The sequence below is a fragment of the Papaver somniferum genome, chromosome 5, assembly GCF_003573695.1.
Source record: "Papaver somniferum cultivar HN1 chromosome 5, ASM357369v1, whole genome shotgun sequence".
Taxonomy (NCBI): Eukaryota; Viridiplantae; Streptophyta; class Magnoliopsida; order Ranunculales; family Papaveraceae; genus Papaver; species Papaver somniferum.
The window spans coordinates 103936554-103944752 of NC_039362.1; the positions used below are offsets into that span (position 1 = coordinate 103936554).

Consider the following 8199-nt stretch of genomic DNA (forward strand, 5'->3'; position numbering starts at 1 on the left):
TTTGGTGATTTATTTCTTGGGTTCTTTGTTAAATAGAGTAGTAAGGGTTGTATAAGGTTTATTTTTGGTTTCTTTAGGAATTTGAGATTCGAGTTAGGGTTTAGATGAATTGAAGCTGAGGATTTGGGTTTGAAGAGTTGGGAATCTACAGATGAAGAAGATGAATTAAAGAGTGGTGATTCGAAGAAGAGTTGATGTTATTACAAGCTAGAGTTAGTGATTGAATTTGGGTAATTGATTTAGGCTGCATGGGTTAGAACATGTTGGGAATAAAGCAGAAATGAGTTTTAGAAGTAGTATTGATGTTAAATACATAAAACTATGTTGGATTACAGTCTAGTGAGAAGAACTGTTGGTAATTCAAGTGTTTCAAAACTTAGGTGATGATGTTGATGTCACGGGGGATGAGATGTGTATGGTAGTGGTTCTATAATTGTTGGTGACGTTAAGGGACTGTTTAATGGTGGTAGTATTAGCTGGAGTGGAAGGGGTAAGGAGTATGTAATGGACTGGTGATGGCGGTGGTGAATTAGAGTGGCAGTTCATGAGAGTCTGGTGATGCTGTTGAGATGTGAAGATGGATTTCTATCAAAGTAATGTATTTGACCTGAGCTGAAGTTTTAGGTTGGTGGTGGATTTAATAAGAACAAGATAAACTGAGAAAGGGCTGTGGTTATGCAATGAGAGTTGTAGTTAGGTTACAAATGTTATACAAGAAGGACTAGTATGGATTTCAGTTAAAGTGGTGTATGTCTGGGTGTTGGTGTTACTTTTAAGAGTGGACTGAATATGTAATGAGGAGTTAGAATTTGTTTGTGTTGTTATAGGATTTTGGAGATGGATATGGAATGGAACTGTAATGGGTGTTGCAGAGTACTGGAGTTGTAATGGTTATACGAAGTAGTACTGGCAGAAGTGGAGATTCAGGTTGGACGTTTACCGTTAATAGACCCCTTTGACTGTTATTGACCGTTACTTGATTCAGTTGGACCAGGCCTTAGATTAATGTGCTGGTTTAGTGGGCTTGGGCTTAGTGCCATTTTCCTAAATTGAGGTTTTGGACCCCTTGTGGTCCGAATTAGACTTTGGTTTCTTATACAAAGTTGTATATCTTTTCAAGACCTTCATAATAGACTATAGAACCAACTCAATTGAATTAGTAAACCCTTAGATATGCTAAAGATAGATAATGAAAGAAGTGTAGAGCCTTAGATGGGCTTAGAACCATTAGATAGTTCACTTTTAACTAGAGATTTGTATGAGACTGTGTTATGAACATTGTGTGAGCCTAGTGTCTAATTTATTAGAGTGCTTGTGTGATTAACAGATAATCTATATTAACAACGATCGACTCAAAGGATGAAGTAGTGGATTGTGAATTTTGAGGTACACATGGCTTGTCATCAAAACAGGTGGGAACTCTGTAACCTTCTTGTAATCATTGAGCATTCTTTTAAATGCGAGCATGATGTGCCATTAGTTCTTATGAGCATATTTGAGTGTAAATGATTGGGTATGTTGCGTAATATGCATTGTGTGGATTCTCCAAATGTTATATCTATTTTCATGCTTATTATAGCCCAGATGAGGCAATATCGTTATATAGGAGAATATTACCTTTTACAATTTCTTGTGAGAATCCATTCGTTTGCATATTATGCTTGATTGCAAAACCTTCGGGACTTATGATGTTAGTTCTTGAATCATGGTTTGTATGGGCACTCTGTGTGGCTATCATTCGAGTCTGGAGTTATCCTTCTTTCGCTTTCTCCAACGAGTTTGGCGAGGTCTGAATGACATATTTTAGTTGTTCTAGTTTCACTTTTGTAGATTCATCCGGTGGTGGTCTTTCAAGGATATTGTTATTATGGTACGCAATACCTGAGGAAGTGGAATTAGAATAACATTCTTTCATGAATGATATCTTACGATGCTTGCTTATTGCTGAGTGAATAATTTGATGTGTGTTTGAGTGAAATCCCTGCGAGGAGTGACTATGGTCTCCCCACAGCTCCTTGCTAAGTCTTATAGCCCATATGAGGCAATACATAGCACGGGAATGCATATAATAACTATCTAGCGCGTAAAGCGAAATAGTATTACTTTTTATTTTATAACCTAATTTATGTCGTTAATGACCCAGATGAGGAAATAGCATATCGAGGTATTTGGGAAAATCACTCTTACACGTGTTATGAACGATGATATGTTTAAATTACTACTTCTTTAGAACTGTGAAGCATATTAGTGATTACTTGAGAGTTACATGTTTTTGTTGAGCATTCAGAAGAAAAGGCGATGTGCTCATTCGTTCCCACTTCAGTTTCAGCATTCAGAAGAAAAGGCGCACGTGAAGATATTTGTTTCCGTAGCGTAAAGTTTCAGCGAATTGAAGATGTTTATTTATATTTTATATATATATATATTTTCTCTGTAAACAACACATGGTTATATTCGTATCACATGAGAGATCTTCATTTATTCTGTATCAGAGTGTATGGGTTTTGCTTTTGGGCTTAGTTTATATAGTCTAGATTCTTGAGATCGTTAGTCTAGATTTTACGCTTCAATTAGTTTGTAATCCTATTAGCTAAGCAGGTTTAGTAATTGGGTCATCACACATGTAACATGCCACAAACCCTAATTAGGGTTTTAAAACAGTCATGCACACATGGTTTTGGCTAATCGGTTTTGCAGGTTAGGCTTCTCCTTTGGAGAGGTCGATCATGTGGGGCCCACATTGGACCGACAGTGAACGTGTGTGCGCTTCTCCAATGGTCTTAGGCGCAATCTAAGCCATCCAAACATGATGGTGAAGTTGGATGATTGTGATTGTTTTAAGACACTGGTGGAACTTCCGCGACCTTTAAAAGTATCACGCGAGCCATGTTTGGAGCAAACGTTCATTGCTTCATGGCTTTGTCGTGAGAAAACTGATCGATCATGGATAGAGTGGGCCCGTTAATATGTGTGCTAGCGCCTGCTCCATCTTTCATGGTGCGATCTAAGCCGTCCAATCAGGCTAGTGAAGTTGGACGATCATGATCACTTTGAGACTGCCTTAAGAAGCCTTGCTAATTCGAGATTCTTCTGAAGCAGCGTGGCCACCCTATTTTGGGTTGGCGTTTTGGCACGCTGAGAAGAGGAGTGTGATGTTCGACTGGCTAGGGCGCAAACAAGCCCGCTGGTGGTCATCACGGGTGATAGCCTGCTCCTGCTAGGGTTCGTCTAGGCTAGTTAAATCATGCGGTCAACCTCCGTGGCCGTGATTATTTCTGAGACTGATACGGTCAGTCCAGATTTCCCTCAGGAAATTAAATATGCTCAATCGGGCTAATATAACACACCGATAGATATAGCCTATACGGGTATTTCGTGCATGCCTCATCATCGACACTTGGAGATTCGTGTTACTCTGCTGAGAGCAACACTCAGTCATCATGCCGCACCAACGATGAGAGTTCTGCGGGAACAACCCATGAAATACTAGGAAAATCATGCATTATAAATGATGCTAAAAATTCACAGGGTACTTGGGATTGTTGCCACATGCTCCAACCTGGATGAATTTTGTATATTTAATTCACAGAAATATTTGGGATTGTTGCCACATGCTCCATTCTAGGTGAATTAATTAAAGCGAAGAGGTACTCATCACTTATCAAACAACTTTATCCTCTGCAGGATGTCAGTGCATAAATTTGGCTTTACAATTTTAGCCTTTGAACCAAAATCCACCATCAACACCATGATTCAAATTTTCTTAAGAACCCAAACTCTATTTCGATTGCTTCTACATCAATGCCTACCCATGACCTAAAACTTGTCTCATCACCAAAGAATTTTCACCTACATCAATGCCCACCCATGACCTAAAACTTGTCTCATCACCAAAGAATTTCCACCCGACCTAAAAAAATTCCAGTGCCACAAAAATGGTTGTAGAATCTTAAATCTGCCCCATGGATCAAATTTGTAGACTAGTACAACTGTTGCCACGGTGAGAGAGCCGACCGAAGAACTTGACGAAATGACACCACTATGTGATTGCTCCTTCACTGTAAGTTATGACCCGGTTTTTGGTTTTTGTTTTTTTTTCATTTTCCACAAACTAACGGTCTTTCCGAGTCGCCGTCATTTTTGACGGTCATACCGACAGTGCCGTTATTTGGTCAGCTCACTTGAATCACTGAGTTAACTCGCCGATATAGAAATCCGGCAGAGTTCCCATGTTACTGGCTGTTTTGGCTATAATTGCATGCCATTTACTTCTGCTCCTTCACTGCAATCCTAGCATACATCTATAAATTCATTCTATTGCTTCATCTGCTCCCATTTAATCATTAGCAGCACCTTGTGGTTCTTTATTGTAATCACCAGCTTCTCCTAGACAACCAATACTAATCACTGCATATTGCAGCTTACAGCTTTATCCATTTACTCATCTGCAATCAACTCTACCACTGCACCTCAACACACAAAACTTCTTGACCTAGCCATATGTAATACCTTTCCTCTCTTACTCCATGCAACTTCTCAGCATCACAATCTTCTTGATTTCCTTAGCCACCAACTGCTTCACATCTCCAATTGCAGCTGCAGCCATGCCACTCTTTCTTCCATTATGATCTCAGTACCAAATACTACGAAATCAAGGCCATCTTCTCAATACAAACAAACTCATTCCCATCTCAAAATCACTGGAACCCATTTGTTCTTCATCTGCAGCTCTACAACCAACTCAGCACAAAAATCTTTCGAAACCCTTGAAAATCATCATCACAAATCCACCAGATTTAACCAGTCACTGCCACCACCTTCATTACCAAATTCATAACTAATTCAACCCCACTCTACAAGAAATCTGTCAAGACCCTTCTTCTCGAATCTCAATCCCTTGAAATTCATCTCAATTACCAGCTCAAACTTTCAATTTATGTTTCCATATTTGCTTCAATTCCTTCTTCCATCCCCATCTCAGACTCATGTCACAACACCAACAGTTCAATTGGTCAGTTCATCACAGCTCACATGAAATAAACACATACAGCTCTCCAACCATGATTCTTGTTTTGACAGACCACTGGCAACACCAACCCATTCTTTGCTGCAGCTATTTGATTGAAACTCTGCTCAAACTGATATCTTCTATCTGCTACATGATCTCTTTTGTGAGACCTTAATTTCATCTCAACTTCGGCCACAAAATCAGTCCACCTTGAACTTGAACTTTCTGGAAACTCAAATCCAAATAAACCCATCTGAAATCTAACCAATCAACAACAAACCCTTGTAATTCTCGATTCAAACTGATATGTTCTTGATATGGTTCTCAATCAAATCTCATGACAAAAAATTCACAGCCAACTCATTTTCTCTCCGTTTTGTTACCAAATTATCTTCTGAGACAACCACAATCGATCCTTGTAATCTAACCAATCAACAACAAACCCTTGTAATTCTCGATTAAAACTGATATGTTCTTGATCTGGTTCTCAATCAAATCTCATGACAAAAACTTCACAGCCAACTCATTTCCTCTCCGTTTTGTTACCAAATCATCTTCTGAGACAACCACAATCGATCCTTGGCCAGCTATAACATCTCATTTTCTCGGATTAAATCTTTTGGATATCATAACTCTGAAAAAATCTTTTGAATCTACATCTGAACCCAAAACTATGAACTGTAATTAGTTTATTTGATCGAAATATGAATTGAAATAAAAAAAAAAGTTTTTATACCGTAATTATTTTTTCTTCTGAAATTAAGTTTCCAAATCGACTAAATCAAGAGTCGCGATCAAATTAAAATGATAATAAATCAATCTTACCTTTCGAATCTCTCTCGATGATTTAATCTGCAGATTGGTTTACTGATATTGATTATGTTCAAACTTTTCCTTTCTTTTCAGAATTCTTCTTCAAGAACAGCTACTGTTAATGATGATTTAGGTTATTCAAGTTTGACACGAATTGAATAGATTTAATTTGAAAGACGAATTAGATCTGGTTGTGGCGAGGTGGAGGTGGCATTTCTCTGGAGTTTCTCTGTTGGATTTTGGGGACGAAGAAGAAGAAATAACGAAGGAGAAGGGAGAAGAAGGAAAGAAAAAAGGAAAAAAGAAGAAGGAGGTGGTCGGGATTCGAACCCGCGACCTTAAGTTAGTTTGACAAAAAATCCAGCTATAACAAGGGCTTGTTGGTCCAAAAAAGAGACCAACCATGGAACCAAATCCAACCTTTTTTATGTCAATTGATCAATTACAATTTACAAAAAAATGGCCATATAAAGATCCTCACTCGCTTCGTTCGGTCGGCCACAATCCTGAAATACTTTCGTTTCTATTTTAACCTTGAACTGTGTTTTTACAGTGTCATACAAAAGCTGAGCAGAATGTTGGACATTCATGAACTATTGTAGTAAGGCAAAAATTGATTCTAGAGAAAAGAGTAAAAGTGGGTAGGTCGGTGAGAAATGAGTCTAAAGCGTAAACAAATGTACTGCACATGGGTACTTAGATTCGAGAATTAATCTGTACGATTCTGGACAAAACCAAGAAATAGTCGTTCCAGTCTTGCTTAGGTCACAAAATGAAGGAAAAGGGTTGATCTTAGGGAGGGAAGCAGAGAAGCTGTTGAGATAAGAGAGATAGGCTCTATAAGGTGTGGTTATTTATAACTTGTATCAGAATGTAGATCTTGCTTGTAAAATGTAAGCTGCGTGTTCTCTGTATGCTCTGGATACTTGTGTTAGTTGTTGTTTTCAACATAGATGGAAAATCTAATAGTAAGTCATAATGAACACCCTGATCTCGTAGTAAGTGGAGGTAGTTGAGTTGTGGAGAAATGGATATCGGGTGAGAGTGATGAGAACCATGTCCCTATTGTGAAGGGAAGGCTAGCCGCTTTTACATCCACTACTCCTCTACTTTTGTCAACCGTCCACAATTCTTGACACTTTCTCGTAATGGGTGTGTTGCACACCGCATCCTGTAAACCACCTGACCAATAACCTGATGAACATCCCCCAATTGTGACATGTTTGATGTCTCGAGTATTTTTGGTAGAGAGTGGATCTTAGTCGTGATTAGCATGACTAAAACGTGCTTATAAGGCTAAACACCTACTTGCACAACTAGGCCTACCTGTATGGTAAAGTCCATATGACATGGAGCAGGTCGTATCACGAATAATAATGCAAAGCGTGGTAGCTGCTGAGTGGGCCCACCATCATGATGATGTGTGTCGTGGGTGACACAAATTAATGATCTTAATTTCACTCAATTAACAAGTAATATAATGAAAGTCAAGTTCGTTCCCACGAAGAGCAGTGAGATTTAGTTGTTCAAAAGGTCACAATGGAGGTTTTGTTTTAGATTTAAAAGTAAATAAACAAAGTAATTAAAGGATTAAGTTGTAAGCAATATGGAGAGAGAGATGATCGAGGAATCCTTCTTCGTTACTAAACCGTCAATGAGTTAATATATTCATCAATTCATCATTAATCATAAATTATTATCAACCGCCGAATAACAACTAGCGGAGTGTTATCCCCTAAAGTTCTTTGGTCACTGGATACCGAAGCGCTCGAATATCAGATTCTATTCGTCCAAGCCACCAATTAGTAGCGCACTCAAGGTGTAACTTGGTCGAATGCTTTATATTTTATGACTTAGGTTAATCTTAGTAGTTATACTCTTAGCGCAAGGTCAACTTTCTAATGTTGTTCTATACGCGATTGCTCCACAGAATCCCTCTGCAAGGTCTCACATTTTCTACTTGTGTATGGGTTATTCAACAATGACACGGATATCCTAACCCTTTACTAACAATAAATCAATCAATAAACTACTATAGTTGGCCACCTAGAGCAATCAATTAATCAATCATAGACATTCATTAAAGTAGAAGCAAACAATAATCATATGAAGAACTCAAAATAGATGCATATGTTAATCCAAATCAAGTCTAGAACTTAAAATTCATCCTCAATCAATTATGGGTTTAGCTACTCATGGATGTAGAAACACCCATGTTAAACATATAAGAAAATGAAAGAGAAATTGTTACGATGGTGAAATCTCTCCAAAACCCTAGCTTTTCTTCCTTGTGTTCTTCTCTCCAAAACTTGATTCCAGATTAAGATCATCTTAAAAGATTAGAGAAGTCTCTTATATAGTACCCAAGTTGTAGCTGC

General features: G+C 38.2%; 1 long non-coding RNA gene across 1 annotated transcript; it reads right to left on the reverse strand.

Annotated features, from left to right (window-relative positions):
• Nucleotides 1-3629: 3629 nt before the first annotated feature.
• LOC113282350 lies at nucleotides 3630-6128 on the reverse strand. Its single transcript, XR_003326842.1, has 2 exons — nucleotides 5834-6128; nucleotides 3630-5667 (listed from the first exon to the last, which is right to left on the reverse strand). It is a non-coding gene; the product is annotated as an uncharacterized LOC113282350 (long non-coding RNA).
• Nucleotides 6129-8199: the final 2071 nt, after the last annotated feature.